Below are 20269 nucleotides of genomic sequence, written 5' to 3' on the forward strand. Positions count from 1 at the left end.
AAAACAATTGTCATGTATGGTATTTTGGCGTTACTTACTGGCTCCGGCTGATCGTACCTCCGCGTCCTCCTTTACTTATTTTGAAAACCATTTTAAATTCTCTTTTTGAAAACTCTCCTCGATTTGAGACTGGAGTCACACAAGTGTTCCTCCAATTCACTCAAACCAAGGCTCTGATACCAACTTGTAACATCCGAAAAATACAACCAATTTAAAATTTTCAAAACAACCCGATTTTCATTAAAATGTTTACAAAAAGGTTTTCAATACAAGTCATTAGAGTATTCCCAGAATCACATTGCTACAAAATCATGAGGAGCAGTACGATCGCGCCTTCGCCTTGCCACAGTCTCCTGAAGAACCTGAAAAACATTAAACCACAACTGTAAGCCCGAAAGCTTAGTGAGATACCCCCAAAATACCAACCACGTATACGCCCTTCCAGGCGGCGACCTTCCGGTCCAAAACATATAAAACATACATAACATAACAGAACATAGAACAGCCATGCATATCGGGTCTACCGTGTGACTGGTCCGCCGTATCGGGCCTTCAGTCCAACGGATCCATCCTCCAGGTCTAGTCATGTCCTTCGAGTCTACAGTGGGGTTGGTCCGCCCACACCGGACCTTCAACCCACTCGGTCCACTCTCTGAGTCTACAGTGTCACTGGTCTGCCCGCATCGGGCCTTCAGTTGGCCTGGTCCACTCTCCGAGCCTCGACACGTCTGGTCCGCCCTCGTGGGGCCTACAGCCTATCCGGACCGCTCGCTGGGCCTTCGGAACAACCGGTCCGCCCTGGGTATCTTGGCCTATAGCACAAAGCAGGACCCGCCTCAACCCATCTCCAGTCCAACCAACCATGTGCACAAAACATACATTCATATAACAGTCATAGTCAACAAACCGAGCAAGCAGATCACATAGCATATCATTACCCTAACCGGGTTACCGACCTAACCGGTCACTAGCATAGCATCACTCTGTATATCGGGAAAACTGACCTTAGCAAGGCCTCCTAGCATGTACCATCCTAGCTACCAGGATGCAGACACATCAAACAATAACATAATAACCATAACCGAATCTCAATACAATAAAGGGCCGGCCTTGGTGCCTTAGACCCTGTTGATATAGTAAGGATAACTCACCTCGAAACTGCCGGCTGAAAAGATAAGATCCCGCTGCTCCGAACTCTGACACGAACTTCTCCACTGAACATCAAAACATACAACTCAATAAATACCCTTAATTACCAAAATACCCCTGGAAGACAACTGGTCAACCACGGACAAGTCAAAGTCAACCCCTGACTGACCCTACTCGCCGAGTCAACCCGATGACTCGCCGAGTCCATATGCTCATAACTTCCTTGAATCAGCGACCCAACTCGCCGAGTCACCCCAAGACTCGTCGAGTCCAACAACTCTGAGTCCACTCGCACCCAACTCACCGAGTCATCCCTTGACTCACCGATTCATCGACTCAACCAGAAATATTGGGACTTCCTCGACAAGACTCGCCGAGTCCAAATGGACTCGTCGAGTCCAAGGCCATCTTCAACCTACTCGCCGAGTTGTTCTTCCAACTCGTCGAGTCCCAGGCCATCTTCAAGCAACTCGTTGAGTCCACCCATGTGACTCGTCGAGTACCACCGGTCTGAATCCATACAGAAGCATCTCAGGCCATGCAATTGATCCAAAACATAGATCCAACCTCCTACAATCCATCCATCACGTAAAGTGGCAAACTTTACGTGAATCTAATGAGATCTAAGCCATATTCACCTTAAAACCAAGGTTTGGGACATGGTGGCTTCACTAAGCACTCAAACACAGGAACTTTAATGCACTCTAGGCCTTCAATAATCTAGATCTGAGGTAGCAACCTCAGATCTATCCTCTAAACTCCAAAACATTCCAAGACATACTCCCCACAAACCCCAAAATGATGAAACTAGGAATGCACAACCTAAGGACGAAGATATTACCTCCAAAAGATGCCTCAATAGCAGCCAAACTCGAATCCAAGCAAAGCCCTTTGATCCAAGCCACTTCTCCTTCAAGATCTCTTCAAACAACACCTCTCCAAGCTCTAATTTGCTCCACAAATGATCTCTCCATGAATTTAGGGTTTTTGGAACTCAAGGGGGGGATAAGGGAGGCTGTGGAGGGGTATAAGGCTCTTTATATAGGGCTCAACCCTGAAAATTAGGGTTTTCTCCATATAGCACCTACTCGCCGAGTCCATCCTTGGGACTCGCCGAGTAGGCCACTTGACACGCGACCATGACCGCGACTTGACTCGTCGAGTCTATCCATGGACTCGCCGAGTCATCCTCTAAAACTTACACTTTTAGCCCTTCAACTCTACTCTTGCGATTCCGGGATGTTACATTTTAAAATATTATACTAAAATTTTTAAAATTTCAAAATTTCAAAATTGAAAATTTCCAAATACTTAATTCTTTTAGGAAATATTATTTTTTTTTAAATAATTTTATTAATAATTTAGGGTGCCCGATTAATTCACGTCAAGTCTGGTTAATCGCTTATCCTCAGTTGTCCGCCGAGCTACCGTTGAACGATTTTTACAACCTTGATATATATATATATATATATATATATATATATATATATATATATATATATATATATATATATATATATATATTGAAATAAGAACCAACAGCATGTCTTACTTTTTTTTATTTAATTTTTAAAAATTATTTAGTGTTTATTTCTAAACTTCCTAAAACATAGAAAACTAGCAAATCACTACTAAAAAAATGCATATTATTTACACATCTACACCGACATCTATACTTAGACCTAGACATACACATAAACATAGACATAGAAATACACATACATAGACATATTTGTAAAAAAAAATCATCTCTTTGTATTCTTTTCATTATCATTTTTTTTCATTATTCTCCTAAACGATACATATGTTCACTTGATTAGGTTTTAATTGAAAAACTTCATAGAAAAAGTTCTTAGGTGGTGGCATGATTGTAAATATATGGAAATCACAAATTATTTTGTAACACAGGGAAATAATACAACTAAAAATATTAAACAACAATATTACACAGTAAGTAATTTTTTTCTTGTGATTTTAATAATGTATGCTTTCAAAAATCACTGGAGAAATTGCATTTAAATTTTTTATAAGTGTATTCCAAAGTTTCAGGGAATATATGGAACTTTCACTAAATGGGGAATCTGCAGCAGTTACGTGATGCTTAACTTGGATATATGTGTCGCGTAGTGCTATGTAATTTGGTTACATACTTTGACTAAACATGACGTGTACACAGATGATACGAGATGCGTCCATAAGTATGATGTTTAAGCTGAATTTGATGAAACTCGAAGCGTACAAGGAGTATACGCGACTCATAAATGAAGAAATATATGACAAGAGAAGTAGTAGTACGCGATGCGTACATGAATAATAGGCGACGTGTAAGGCATGTGTGAAGGTATGACATGATCTTCTACCACCTAAATTTTCTTAGATGTTTGATTATTATGATACCTATGTGTTCAGATTGAGCTAACTTATGTAGAGTTAGTACTTGTGAATTTAGCGTAATGTAGCTATGTTGAAAGATGTTTCATGAGTATGTGTTAATAGAGGTGATACAAATTTTTTTTGTTGTTGCTTAGAGCTACCGAAAAAGGAAATAAATATTATTAAGCTGGAGCTATTAGAGTTAGGGACTACTAAAATTAACAATGATTCGATGCAAATTGATGGTAGTGTTGCAAAGCAAATCTAAGTGTTTAGTCAAATCACAACTACAAAATCGTAAATAGGACTATTTAATCTTAACACATTTATAAAGTATCGTCAAAAGTTATCACGTGCACAAGTCTCCTATTGATGCGATGCAATCGAACCTAACGCCTCCTTCATTATTAGAAAACCTGAAACCATTTAAATCACAAATCATAAGAACAAAGTCTAGTGAGTTCCCCAAAATAGCACACACAATACATCACAAATAAACAACTATGAATTATCTGCAACCCTAGAGACTACCCGAAGTTTTAGTGGACAAACAGCACGCCCTATGGGTTATCAGCAACCCTGGAGACTACTCAAGGTCTCAATATACACAGTATCACATATAATAGTAACAATAAATCAGACCCAACTGGTCAGCACATATGTACACAAAAAATCATGCAAGAGTCACAAAGACTACAAGCATCCTACATACACAACTTAGTGGGCTGATATTGGTGCCTTCGACCCACAAGCATAGTGAGAAAACTCATCTGAAACAAAAAAACTCTGAAACACTACGATACGATCCCTTTTTTATACGCTGCTTGCACTCGCGAATCCACTAAAACCAGAACTAGATAAAATCTTAATTAATAACCGAAAATCCTCAAGCTTGACCCACGGTCAAACTTGGTGAAAAGTTAAAAGTTAAAAAAGTCAAACTTCAAGCTTAGTATACCTAACGTACTCAGCTCATACGAATGGTGTACTCACCATCCGAAATCGGGACCCATATGAGTACGCACATGGTACTCAAAGGTGTGCCCAATGTACTCGGTCAAATGACACTTTTCTATTAAGTGCTTATTCTCTTAAGTCATTTCATCCAACATTCAGATCTAATCCCACAACATCATTCTAAGTCATAAAGTTTTCAACTTTATGACTTTCCATGTCTAGAAAAGGTCCAAAAGCCAAAAACGCAACTTATTAATCCATTAAGACATTTTGACACTTGCATGGAAGGAATAGAAGGAACAAGATCACATTTTTATGGGTTCTAATGTTACACCTCGACTGCTGGCGGAAACACCAAGATGCGCGGCGTAAATCAGTACTCACAGTTATTAAACATACATTGAACAGTACAAATATAATTTTCTATTATTACCGAAATAAAAATTACATTGACAATGACTGTTGCTAAATCGTGACGCTAAATCGTGTGTGACAATCGTCAATTTCTAGTCAGTCAAAGTCAAATAAAGTCAACGGGTCAAACCAGTCAACTCATCTAACCCTTGTATATTAGGGTTTTCCTTATGCTTAAAGTAGTTCAACTCGCTATTTTAATAAGAAGTTATCATTAGGAAAGTTCGTACGTTTAGAAATTCTAAACCCTAATCGGGGTAAGTGATGAAACAATTTGGTAGAACACTATTTCATACCCTATGGGGACATATAACACCCATGACGAGGCTAAACGGGGAGTACAATCCTTGCCTTTCGAAATTAAACACTCGCAAAGGTCACAAACTAAGTCTCTCTCGGTCTCCCTCGCTCTATCTCTCTCTATCCCAAATATCTCGAAGTATATGAAATCTCTCTCCAAATCTCTTTCTGTATGATAAATCTCCCCAAGTATGTGAAATCTCTCCCAAATCTCTCCAAGTATGTCATGTAACACCGTAAATTTCAAGACAAAATTTTCATTTAAAATAATCATTTTATTCTTAGAAACACTTGTTTAAAATCTCATTCATAGTCGATTTACAAAACATGACTCCATTTTCACTTGCATAGAAAACCAGGATCCTCCAAAATATGACTCTTTCTCTGGTGTGTACAATCAAGCCGGTGCCGTCCCGTGATACTGAAAGAAACCTGAAAAACATCACACAAAACACTGTAAGCACGAAGCTTAGTGAGTTCCCCAAAATACCACACAAAGCACATATTATCCACTCGAGGCTATAACTCTGTGGGTCCGTGCACCCAAACTCTGTGAACCCTCAGGTTCTAACTCTGGGAACCTTCCGGTTCCAACTCTATAAACATGCACAGCATAAATCACATAGAAATAATGCAGTACAACACATCACGTACATATAGCATACAAATACTCTAATCACATAACTCTGGTTACCTACTCAAGGTAAAGTATAATGAGAAGACTCACCTGGCAAGCAGAAAGCAGATATCCCCACACTTGAATCTCGAACTCGCCACCGCCTAACACGTAAGGCAAATACTCTCATGAATATAACTCTCGAGACTAGAATAAATCCTCTCATAACACCCTCTTATGGGTAAAAGACTATTTTACCTTTCTCTTGGCCCAAAGGCCACATCGCTGACCAAACCCTAAGAGTCAACGGCCAACAAATCAAAGTCCCCAGTCTAAGTCAACCCCTGACTGACCCTACTCGCCGAGTCAACCCTGTGACTCGTCGAGTTCCCATAATCAGAACTTCACTCAATCTGCGACCTAACTCACCGAGTCACCCTGAGACTCGCCAAGTCCAACAACTCTGAGTCCACTCGCACACGACTCACCGAGTCATCCTTCGACTCACCGATTCTCGACTCAACCAGAGAATATTTGGGACTCTTCGACAAGACTCGTCGAGTCCAAGAACAGACTCGCCGAGTCTACGGCTATCTTCAACTTACTCGCCGAGTTGTTCATACAACTCGCCGAGTTCCAAGCCATCTTCATCCAACTCGTCGAGTCCACCCATGTGACTCGCCGAGTACCGCCGGTTTGAATACATTCCGAAGCATTCCAGGCCATGCAACTGCTCCAAGACATAGATCTAGCCTCCTACCACTCATCCATCACGTAAAGGGGCAAACTTTACATGAATCCAAAGAGATCTAAGCCGTTTGCACATTGGGGCTAAGGTTTGGGACATGCAAGCTTCAATAAACACTCCAACACAGGGACTTTCATGCTCTCTGATCCTTCTCCCTTCCAGATCTGAGGTAGCAACCTCAGATCTAACCTCTAGACTTCCCATTTCATCCATAGATAATTTCTCACAAATCCCAAAATGAAGAAGCAACATAACAACAGGCCAAAAACGAGATATTACCTCTAAGTGATGCCCCAACTGCAATGCAATTTGAATCCAAGCAAAGCCCCTTGCTCCAAGCCTTCAATCTTCCCAAAATTCCTTCAACCATTACTTCTCCAAGCTCCAATCCACTCAACAATGGTGCTTCTCCGCGATTTTGGGGTTTTCTGGGGCTCAAGGGGTGATAAAGAGGCTGGGAGGAAGACATAATGATCATTATATAAGGCTCAACCCCGAGAATTAGGGTTTTCTCCACTCAGCGCCTACTCGCCGAGTCCAATACACTGACTCGCCGAGTCGGCCACTTAACACGCGACCAAGTCGCGACTCTACTCGCCGAGTCCACACATGGACTCGCCGAGTCGCTCTTTCCTAATTTACTCTTTTAGCCCTACAATCTACTCTTGATATTTCGGGATGTTATAATTCTCCCCCACTTAAATTAGGGTTCGCCCTCGAAGCCTACAACAACTCAACTCCAGAAATACTCCCACAACGTGCCACCTGGCCTTAATCGGACCCGCTCTTACAAGGCATACCCATCAAAACTCGAACACACTTTCCCTTTCCTTACGGTGTCCTAACCACTGTCTCGAACCGGGCACCGGATGCACCCTCTGATGACCACACACAACGATCCGAGAATTACCCATGAAGTATCACTGCCCCAAATCTCAACAATCACTCGACCCATAAGGGTTAGAAGACATGAACCATCGGATCCCCGATTCAAATCCCTCTCTATCCAATCTGTGACGACGGAAAGGCCCACTCTTAAATCCCAGAGCAACTCCCATGAGTCCTCTTCTTGCAATCAAGCACCCAAGCCGCACCAACCTTCACACTCTCGGGTTAGGAAAACCCATCGCACTGATGAAATCTCTAACATCCCCAGGAGAAACCACCACTACGCATACAACCCTTGATCAGAATCAAGTTGGGAGTCCCAGACTCCATCCCTGCATCCATCCTGAGACTCTTGGCTCTACACCCGCGGAATCCTTCCGCGTTCTCAGCAGACATCCCATCATGATGTCATTCCATACCACTGTCACAGACACAATGTTCGACCATCAGACTCCAAATCATCCATTCTCACTAGAACTTCCACTTCCGCGAATCGACACTTTCCTCAGCAAATGAGGGTCCGACACTTCCTCCCATACAACAGCACAAAGGGTGGCATACCAATGCACTAATGATGGCTGTTGAAATAGGATAACTCAACCAAGGATAAATACGTGCCGCAACACCCTCCGAAATCTAATACACATGCCCGAAGCATGTCTTTGAGCGTCTGAATCGTTCACTCCCTCTGAGGTGTCCTTCGACATCATCAGGATAAGCTCTAGCTCATCACATATCCCTCTTCGAGACTGGGCACCAGGTCAGCTTTTGACTCCACAGCTGAGCCTCTACAGGTCACCCAAATCATGATCCAAATATCCCACTAACTTCCTCCCCGTGACCACTATCCCGACCCCGTGACACGCAAGTCACGAAATTCTCTTTTCCTTATGCAAGAAAGTACAATCCAACCGAGGATCGTCTCCACTATGATCTCTGGTTTCTGCTGCGCATATCCCTTTCCATCTCACCACATTCCCCGACAGAGACGGGGACCCCAGTCTCGCCCCCGGTCCAACATCCAGGCTCCAAAAACTCAATACTAGGGCCACTCAATCCCAAAACTCTTCCACATCATACACTGATCGGAGAACATTCCATCATCACACTCTCTTGCCATCTAGTGAGCACTACGGCTCCCCGCGGTATCACAACACCCTCTGACTAGTGAGTACTACGGCTCCTCGCAGTATCACAACACCCTCTGACTAGTGAGTACTACGGCTCTCCGCAGTAACACAACACCCTCTGACTCCACTAGCTCGTGCTCCACAGACTATCATAGGCGGCTACCCATACTCGTCTCGAATATTCATCACAGACTCTGGAGGCAATCTTCATAACAGATGCCCACCCTTGCGAAGATCCACTCTCCCAAGTAATCTCCCTGGATGCCCATACTCGAAGGGCTATCACTAGTTCCATAGATACCTGATATACCACAAGTCGTCTCAACTCAAGATTCACAAATAACTTCGAAATAAAGATATCAATACCCGGATACCTCGGAACACCCCCACCGAACATCACAAGATCCTGCCACAACCACATATCTCCTGCCCCAAGCACCATATAGATGCAATAATACATTCCCTCTGAACCCCATAACTAGATCTTCATTTTTCCCAAGTTGCAACTTCGGTGTATTCAATTTCTCAATTGCAATACGAAGAAACGCTAACGCTACGAAATATGCTGATAATTCTCCGAAACCCTTTTTCCCGCCGCTCAAAATCCAAACAAGGATACGCATACCGACCCGGGAGTTGGCTGCCCAATCATTCTTTATCTACTTGCCCCAACACCGACCAATACCAGATTCCTGACTAATAAACACCTGTCGTGGAGACATTCATCCTTCTCAAACAAGTACTTCCCGCATTAACTCACTCTGACCCCTTTCCTCGATCACCGACATCTCTGGTCTCATGATTTCTTACCGCATATCTCTATACTCCACTTATAACTGCTCCTGACAAATCTCTGCTTTCTTACATACGGCACCCGGTTCTCCCCCACTTAGGGTTCGAACCGTCAACAAATAGCACACAACTATTCCATAATTATATTCTCCAGCAAAATCGCACCTGCCCCCGGAAAGTGCTACACAACGCCTGATAATCCCCCTTACGGAAATGAATCGACCTCATATACTCTGAACCTCTGATGAACTCCTCAAGAACTTCTCGTCACGTCTGCCTCTAGTCGTTCCAAATCTCGTACCAACCTAGTACCAAACAACTCAACTGCTCAATAACATCCCTGACTCATAGACTGAACCATAAAATCACCGTACCCCTCACCTCAACTCATCAACCAACGCTCCAACACCGGGATCATCCCAAGAACAAGGACCCACTCCCATATTCAACACCCCATGGATAGAAAACTCTCTGCACCGCTAAACTCGACTGAACTCCCCACTGATACCACTACCGTACACCCGACTATACTCAATTAGGTGTAGCATGGCCCTCGACTATCTCAGTCCAAACTGACTATCTGCTCATGATAAATCACTGCCTCGTGGCACACATGCTACCTGATACTCTGGTGGGAAATCATCATCAATGACGACCTGCAGGGTTTACCCCTAAACCCAAAACCAAAACATCATGTTCCTCATATTTTCACACGTACATAAGCAGTACCTCCCAGATCATAGGAGGTGACATCTCCTTTATCGACTGATCGCTCAACTCAGATCGAAATTCTCCCTTCTCACTGACTCCTTACTAAAATACTGTGAGGGACTCTCGATCTCCCTCTCAAGGGACGCCTCTTCGAACTTACTCATGACCGAATAACCGGAGAACCACAAACAACCTTCACTACGAATCGTGGTACTCATTCCATGACATCTCTTCTTAATATGCCCCGGTGTATGGTACCCTAACCATAACATCACTCCTCCATCCGTTCTGATGTATGGTATCCGGACCATAACATCACTCCTCAATCTGCTCTGATGTATGGTACCCGAACCATAACATCACTCCTCAATCTGCTCCGATGTATGGTACCCGGACCATAACATCACTCCTCAATCTGCTCTAATGTATGGTACCCGAACCATAACATCACTCCTCAATCTACTCTGATGTATGGTACCCGGACCATAACATCACTCCTCAATCTGCTCTGATGTATGGTACCCGAACCATAACATCACTCCTCAATCTGCTCTGATGTATGGTACTCGAACCATAACATTACTCCTCAATCTGCTCTGATGTATGGTATCCGAACCATAACATCACTCCTCAATCTGCTCTGATGTATGGTACTCGAACCATAACATCACTCCTCCATCCGCTCCTTAGAACCTTCAGAATACTCCCTGTGTCAAGTATGGGTCCTCTGCTTTCAGTAGTACGGGCCCATACTACCTGCCACATCTACCCATACTTTCCACACGGACCATCCCAGAGCTTCTAAGTAACTGCTCGACCTGCCCTTTCACTAATCCCATCGCGCGTGCTTGCTCCCCAGCGAAATTCTCTACTCTGCAAGCGCACTCATTTGGCTAGGGTTACTCCCTAGGCTCTTCCATTGTCCTCCCACTTCTTTGCTATCAGCTGCTGAAGAGCTCCTAATGATGCCAGCCATCTACCTCCTGAATATCGTCATATTCACTTGGTAGCTGACTCCCATCATCGAGAGTTCCACAAAGCACAAAGCAAGCAGCATTCGAGCATCAAAGAATACATAGGACTCCCTCTCTGTGATAACTTCACCTTCTCGGCTCATCCTCGAAAGTACCACCGAATTCTGTAACTCTACCCCTCATGGGTTCTAACTGGATACTCTCACTCATCACATACTCAAAAGCATAACACCTATAACAACGAGTCCTAGGCTAAGGCATCACAAATCAGGCCACTCTAGTCCTAACATATGAAATACCTAGCCTGTCTCTAGCATGCAATAATATCTCATAAAGTGCATCATGCATATCTTATAACACAAAAATAAGGGTATTTTGGGAAATCACCGTTCGGGCTCTGGCTGATTGTACACACTGCTCCTTCTTGCTTTCTCTTTGAACTTTTATTCATTTTTAGAAAATTATTTCTTTAAAACTTTTCTTACTTCCTCAGTTTGAGTCCAGATTTACCCGAAGGCGCATCCGAATCCCTCAAACCAAGGCTCTGATACCAACTTGTAACACCGTAAATTTCAAGACAAAATTTTCATTTAAAATAATTATTTTATTCTTAGAAACACTTGTTTAAAATCTCATTCATAGTCGATTTACAAAACATGACTCCATTTTCACTTGCATAGAAAACCAGGATCCTCCAAAATATGACTCTTTCTCTGGTGTGTACAATCAAGCCGGTGTTGTCCCGTGATACTGAAAGAAACCTGAAAAACATCACACAAAACACTGTAAGCACGAAGCTTAGTGAGTTCCCCAAAATACCACACATAACACATATTAGCCACTCGAGGCTATAACTCTGTGGGTCCGTGCACCCAAACTCTGTGAACCCTCAGGTTCTAACTCTGGGAACCTTCCGGTTCCAACTCTATAAACATGTACAGCATAAATCACATAGAAATAATGCAGTACAACACATCACGTACATATAGCATACAAATACTCTAATCACATAACTCTGGTTACCTACTCAAGGTAAAGTATAGTGAGAAGACTCACCTGGCAAGCAGAAAGCAAATATCCCCACACTTGGATCTCGAACTCGCCACCGCCTAACACGTAAGGCAAATACTCTCATGAATATAACTCTCGAGACTAGAATAAATCCTCTCATAACACCCTCTTATGGGTAAAAGACTATTTTACCTTTCTCTTGGCCCAAAGGCCACATCGCTGACCAAACCCTAAGAGTCAACGGCCAACAAATCAAAGTCCCTAGTCTAAGTCAACCCCTGACTGACCCTACTCGCCGAGTCAACCCTGTGACTCGTCGAGTTCCCATAATCAGAACTTCACTCAATCTGCGACCTAACTCGCCGAGTCACCCCGAGACTGGCCGAGTCCAACAACTCTGAGTCCACTCGCACACGACTCACCGAGTCATCCCTCGACTCACCGATTCTCGACTCAACCAGAGAATATTTGGGACTCTTCGACAAGACTCGTCGAGTCCAAGAACAGACTCGCCGAGTCTACGGCTATCTTCAACTTACTCGCCGAGTTGTTCATACAACTCGCCGAGTTCCAGGCCATCTTCATCCAACTCGTCGAGTCCACCCATGTGACTCACCGAGTACCGCCGGTCTGAATACATTCCGAAGCATTCCAGGCCATGCAACTGCTCCAAGACATAGATCTAGCCTCCTACCACTCATCCATCACGTAAAGGGGAAAACTTTACGTGAATCCAAAGAGATCTAAGCCGTTTTCACATTGGGGCTAGGGTTTGGGACATGCAAGCTTCACTAAACACTCCAACATAGGGACTTTCATGCTCTCTGATCCTTCTCCCTTCAAGATCTGAGGTAGCAACCTCAGATCTAACCTCTAGACTTCCCATTTCATCCATAGATAATTTCTCACAAATCCCAAAATGAAGAAACAACATAACAACAGGCCAAAAACGAGATATTACCTCTAAGTGATGCCCCAACTGCAATGCAATTTGAATCCAAGCAAAGCCCCTTGCTCCAAGCCTTCAATCTTCCCAAAATTCCTTCAACCATTACTTCTCCAAGCTCCAATCCACTCAACAATGGTGCTTCTCCGCGATTTTGGGGTTTTCTGGGGCTCAAGGGGTGATAAAGAGGCTGGGAGGAAGACATAATGATCATTATATAAGGCTCAACCCCGAGAATTAGGGTTTTCTCCACTCAGCGCCTACTCGCCGAGCCCAATACACTGACTCGCCGGGTCGGCCACTTAACACGCGACCAAGTCGCGACTCTACTCGCCGAGTCCACACATGGACTCGCCGAGTCGCTCTTTCCCAATTTACTCTTTTAGCCCTACAACTCTACTCTTGATATTTCGGGATGTTACAATTTGGTGAAAGTGGGTTAGATCTGATCCCAAATCGGCTGGGAAGGAGAACTAAGCATTCCTTATAAGGGGTGTGGATACCTTCCCTATCACAACGCGTTTTAAAGCCATGAGGGCAGCAGATCCCATAAGAACTCTGCAGTTAAGCGTGCTCGGGCGGGAGTAGTACCGGGATGGGTGACCCCCTGGGAAGTCCTCGTGCCGAGTGGCCCAAAGCGGACAATATTGTGATACGTGTCAGAGGGGGGTGTTACAAATGGTATCAGAGCTAGGGCACGGGTCGATGTGTTCGACAGGGACGTCGAACCCTATAATGGGGGGTGAAAGTGGGTTAGATCTGATCCCACATCGGCTGGGAAGGAGAACTAAGCATTCCTTATAAGGGGTGTGAATACCTTCCCTATCACAACGCGTTTTAAAGCCGTGAGGGCAGCAGATCCCATAAGAACTCTGCAGTTAAGCGTGCTCGGGCGGGAGTAGTACCGGGATGGGTGACCCCCTGGGAAGTCCTCTCTTAAGGAGCTGAACCCTCTTAGGAGTCGAACCTGTCAGAACCGAACCTCGCAGACAGCAGCCAAGATAGAGCCTCGCATTCAGTTCCCTCTTCGCACCTTCGACCCCCTTCTCTACTCTTGGTTCCTTCCGTTCTTTCTCTCGGTTCTCACTTTCTTAGAGCCGAACCTCGCGGGTTTGGTCCATATTGCCGATTTTTGACCCAAACTTCGTTTTAAGCTCGTTTTTCGTGGTTTTAACGCGGGATTTTCACCCAAACTCATATTTTAACATAATAAACCCTAAATATTCATATTTTAGTTATATTTTGGGGAAAATCCTTGCCTAAGAATAAAATCTAGTAGGTAAGATTTATAGGTGGAGTGTTGACTTTACCTTAGCGTGGAACACAAGCAACCTCCCCCATACCTTCATGGTACAACCCTCAGTCACTATTCCCCCTACCTAGTCAACTATTTGTCCTTTGACACCCCTCCTCCAGCTGTAAAGGTTCACCAAAGGCTGAAAATCTCCTCTTTCCTCCCATTTCACTCACTTTTAACTAAAGAGCCAACACTTTTCTCTCTCACTCTCCTCCCCAAATTCTCGAATTCTCCAGGAGTTCTAAGGCTTCACGTACACCTTGGTAAGTAAATCACTTCCCACACTTGATTTCCTTACACTTCTTCACTCAAATCATGAGTTCCTTAAACAAATATCGTCATATTATTGTTAGATCTTCGAATCTTCAAGCATCATCTAAGTGTTCTTGAGTTGCGCACTTCTTTTCTTCACCATCCATCTTAAGACATCACTCAAGGTGAGTTCATACCCCCCCATTTTCCTGTTTTCTTCAAGTTTTAGGGGAGAATACAAGTTAAATCACCAATAACATAACTAAACTCAAACAACAACTTTTAATAGAAAAATTAATGTTCATTCGCGAACTGTTTTGAGCATCTTAAAATTTTTAGTTTTCAAAAATGTATTAGGTGCAAATAGTTCAGGTTTATACCTTTAAAATGATTACTTGCCCATGTCCATACATTTTTTCTACAATTTATGGTGATTTTTACAAATCTGTCTATCACTGTAGCTACAAATTCGGACCAGTCTGTGAATATGGATACTTTCATACAAGTTAGGGACATCTAAAAATCATAATAAAAATTTATAAACAAACTATACACATTTTCTAAACTCTCAGAGTTTATGGATTAAATTTTTGACTTCGTATGATTTTTCTGTGATTTTTCCAAAATAGTGCAGAAATGTTAAAAACATGTTAACAGCTTACAACTTTCATCACACTTTGTAACGTGTTGAGCAAAGTGTTAATCTTTGATGATTTCATATTTTACCTGTGTTTTCTGTTGTAGTATAATTATATAAAAGAAAATACTCATTGATTGGTAGAGTCCTTTGTCATTACAAATAATACCAGATAAGGCATGATAAACATAGTTATGTTTTTGCTATACATTCAATTGAAATAAAATGGGGTTCATTTGCATTACAAATGTTTTGGGTAAACTATAATAGGTATAGTTTATGTTTCATATACATTACAAACAATTATGTTAAACTATAATAAGTATAGTTTATGTTTCAATTACATTTCAAACTCATTAACAAAGGTTTTCAGTTCAATTCACGTAAATCTGTTAATGAATAAATTTGTGAGACATTCGCTTCGCGTTACATCCAAAGTAACGAAATCAAAAGTCCTGTAAATTGTAACCAGAGTCTCTTGTAGGGAGAACGTGATAGTTGTGTATAGATCTATATTGGGTCTGACAAACCCACACCTGAGCTGCATGCAACAGCTATTACGAGGCCGACTGGGTCATAGTATGGTTATAATAACTCACATGGAGTATTAAAAAAACATAAGATTTACAAGTTTTTTACTTAAGTTAAACGAGTTTAGGTCGATTATGACTTGCATAAAATTTACTTTAAGTATGGAAAGATACTTGTACTTTTCAGTCTTAAATTTTAAGACTATAATGTCTTTTATAAGGGAAATATTGGATTTTTCTTGAACAAACATCACTTTTACAAAGAAAATGATTTTAGCATCACATTCAAAAGCTTATGAACTCACCAACTTAATTGTTGACACTTTTTCGAAACCACTTGTATTCTCGAAAAATCAGTAAATCAGATAAACAACAGCTTTTGAGGATGGGATGCTCAGACCACTACAAGAAAAACAGCCTTTTACAATGCTCATTGCGCGTCGTAAAATGCTCAGATGACGTGCAAATGCGCGTCAAGGAAGGCCCTGTCATAAAGAGAGACGACGCGCATTTACGACGCACATTTATGACGCGCATTTACGATGCACGGTTATGACACGCAATGCGTATCAAGGAAGGCCCTATCATAAAGGAAGACGACATGCATTTGTGTGTCGTAACCTTACGACGCGCGTGTTTATGACACGTAATGCGTATCAAAGAAGCCCCCGTCAAGAAAGACAATGTCATAAATGAAGACGACACACATTTTTGCGTATCGTAATTTTTTTTAAAAGAATTATTTATAGATTTACTGTTTTTCAAATTAAATTTGCAATTCATGTCTCATAATAGAAAATAAAATACCATATACAAAAAATACAATACATTGCACAGAAGTTAATGTCATACAAATTATATTATTTCTTTTTTATTTTTCAAAAGAAAAATAAATTTTTTATTATAGATTTCTTGGTATTAATTTATTTTTTGTTTGTAAATATTCCAAGCATGTCCTTTAGATTTCAATTCCAATTCCAATTCCACTTCTCTTGATGGATTCCATTCCTTCAAAAATACAACTGACATTAACTTGTTTAACATAAGGAACAAGAACAATGAATTCCCCAACATCTAGATCTCCAATTGATATTGACAAACACAAGCCATGAGGCCAACATCTCAAAGGACCAATCTACCAAAAAATAAGTTTAAACAAGTTATATTTTTCTTTAAATATAAAAACTAAATAAACCCATTTTTCAATAATATTAAATATGTTATGTGATTAAAAGAGCCATATCATACCTGTGCACCACCACCGACATTAAGTCGGCCAACTTCACCACCACTAGCAGGGACACTCTCTCTCCTACAAAAATAAACAAAAATTATAAAAATCATCAGATACTGAAATAGGACTAAAAAAAGAAAGCATAATATAAGACCTGATAACTTATTCTTCTTCACTGCATTCAAGTTCGTGATCTGCTTATAGATAATATAAGCCTCCTTCTGCATACTCAAGTATGCAACGTGAATCACCAACAGAAGCTACGGTTATAATTGATCCTTCAACAATCACAAATGTCATAGTTGTTCCTGATGATTGAACTGAATTCATAACAATCCATAAGTAAGGAATCAAGCCAACTAGTTGCTTATAACTCTGTGATACTACATGCATTCAATATAAAATCACCAAAAGCAAAAAGGAAATCGTTATCTGTTTTCACAAATCCTACCACCAAAGCCCTAGGCAACATTGTAATCCATTCATCTCGGTTAAGTTAGTAATAGTCTGCAATAATAATAACTATATGCCATCAAGGAAAGTCAAACTAGAACATACAATTGACTTGAAACTCTTTCTGACGGATTCAAAGCTTTAAGGTTTATCTTCTGCAAAACCAGAGACAAAAGTCATTTCCATAAACAATGTAGAAGAAAAAAGGTCTAGTCAAAAATCAAATGAAAGAGAACAATGGCTATAACTTACGTATAGATAGAGGGTCTATATGTACAAAGAAACTTGCAACAACTATTAAATAGCAAAACACAAGCATTACTCCCTTGAAGTAATTGGATGTTCCATCCTACAAAATATATAAAAGAACCATTTTTAAATAAAAATTTTAATTTAGTCAAAGTTTTGTAAAAATATATGAATATGAAGCTTACTTGCAACATGAAAGCCACTACTATAACTGTGATAATAAGAGTTGTTGTCTCAAAAAGTTGAAAATTTAGGTCGAAAGGATGCCCCATGATCCACCCAACAATAACATAAAATGGAATCTGCAGTTACAAACACAAAAATTTTAAAATAAAAGTTAGTATTTGTTTAAATTATGTTGCTATTTATTTAAATTAACCTTTCTTTTAATATATACAGAGAAAAAAACACGTACAACAAACATAGATATTTGTGTTGAGGAGCCAATCGTGACTCCTAAAGAGATATCATGCAAAGATTGTAACTAAAAATATTTAAAAAACTAAATAAAATGAATTATGATTCTTGTAATAACTAATAACTTACAAGCTTGTCTTTCATGGCAAACATGATGGCACTTGCATGTTCTGCTGCATTTCCAACAATAGGAAGAAGGATGACACTGATAAATGATATAGAGATATTCATTGCAACAGAAGCACCCTAGAAATGGAAATCATGTCTATATTTTAGAAAATAGGTTCATTGATTATTAGTTTAAGATAATTATTCTGATACCTCAATGGTGTTGATTAGATATTCTGAAAGAATGGAAATGAAGAGTGTCAAGATGCTGAGCCAGATAACACATTCAACTTTGAAATATCAGGAGATTCTTCATCATCATCATCTGAATTGTCTTCTTTTGGGCTATCTTCCTGATATTTCTAAATCAATATTAGAAAACTAATGTGTTTATATAGATTTAAATAAACGAAACTTAAAGTCAGGTATTTAACTTTAACATAAAATGACAAATTATTACCTTACTTTAATCATATCGTATTCTCTTTTTGTGAGACATGATATTATCTTACTATTTATGTCTGACATCTTACATGATACTCGTATTATCTTAATGTATTCTCTCTTTATAATAAAGAGCATATAGTCTTAATGTAATCTTTCTCTTTTTCTGACATATGATATTTCTTACTATAATGTTAATGAGCCCATAATATAGGGACTTTGTTGAATAACAAATGAAGACGATTAGCAGTAAATGAAGCAAAATAGGAAGGCAGTGGTTGCGCATAAAATGGAATTCAAGAGTTACTCATCCACTCTCTGTGACTAAATGGGGGTATTTTGGTCTTTTAATAAAAAAAGAATGGAATTGAATTCCTTCACCCTCCCTTAGGAATGGTGAAATACATCAAACAAGGAATTAAATTGTATCTCGAATATGTTAAAAACATAGAATTTTTTTTTTAAAAATGAAGAAAACAAACAATCAAGCTTAAGTGGTATAAAAAGAATCCAAATTACTATGATGCATTTGCCAAATTCTTGATATTTTTAAGCAAACAGACTCACCCAAACTTGTTTTAAGCTTCAAAATATTTCATCCCGACTCTTACTTGAAACTTTACTAAGCCTATCCTGTAATGAGTGTCGAAGAGCACCAGTTGGTGGACAAAAAGAGCATTCAGATTCAATAATCACATATATATAGAACCCTATTACTAAATGTGTGTGTATGTGTGTGTCGAATTGGCTTAAGCCCTTAAGTATGACATGAGGACTCACTTGCAAACACAGGTTGGGATTTTCTATCAGTCTGCAGTACAATTGATGTGCTGCTTAAGTTACCATCCCTCTTTAATTCAATACATATAGGCGCGCGAGTTGCACCACCTTCACCAGTTGGCTGCTCAGGTTAATTTGAAAATTGAAATGACTTGTTGTGTTATCATAATGAATTAGAAAAAACATAAAGTGAATATATATGTCCAGATTGAATATGAAAATAAAGAAAAATGAAGTTCGTACCAGAGCAGGATGCCCAATCAAACTATTCAAAACTGTTGATTTACCTGCACTCTGAACAATTGGTAGCCCATAATTAGAAATGAACTATTTAAGATCCATAAATTGGTAAACCTGAAAAAGAAAAAAGGTAGGCTAGCAAGATCAGATTGGCTCCATGATTAGCTAAACAGTAGACCCCTAGCAGTTGATGAGTGGAGCCTGATCTAGTGGAAAGCATAATGCAAATTAATACTTCGACATATGGCATTAAGCAACAGTAGATGAGTTTCTGCTGCAAGTAATAGTTTTGAATCACCTATATGCTAAATTGAAATCTAAGCAAAAAGAGTTCCCAACTACATTTAGAAAAAGATCCATCAAAAATAGGGATAGCAACAAAAACATATCGAGAGACCCACTAACTTAGTCAATCAACACAAAAGCAAGTAGTCGGATCAAAAGAGCTCATGTAAGACAAACTTACGGTATTGCCAAGAGCAACAAAATTAAGAAATGTGGAAGGGCGTTTTGAAGAAGACGATGAATTTGCATCAACATCTTCATCGTTAAGCAAAGCCACAGCCTGCAGCATCAAATCCGCAAGTTGAGCTAATTCTTCAATCTACCAAGCTTGCTC

This window comes from Lactuca saligna, chromosome 7 (genome assembly GCF_052625555.1).
Source record: "Lactuca saligna cultivar CGN05327 chromosome 7, ASM5262555v1, whole genome shotgun sequence".
NCBI lineage: Eukaryota > Viridiplantae > Streptophyta > Magnoliopsida > Asterales > Asteraceae > Lactuca > Lactuca saligna.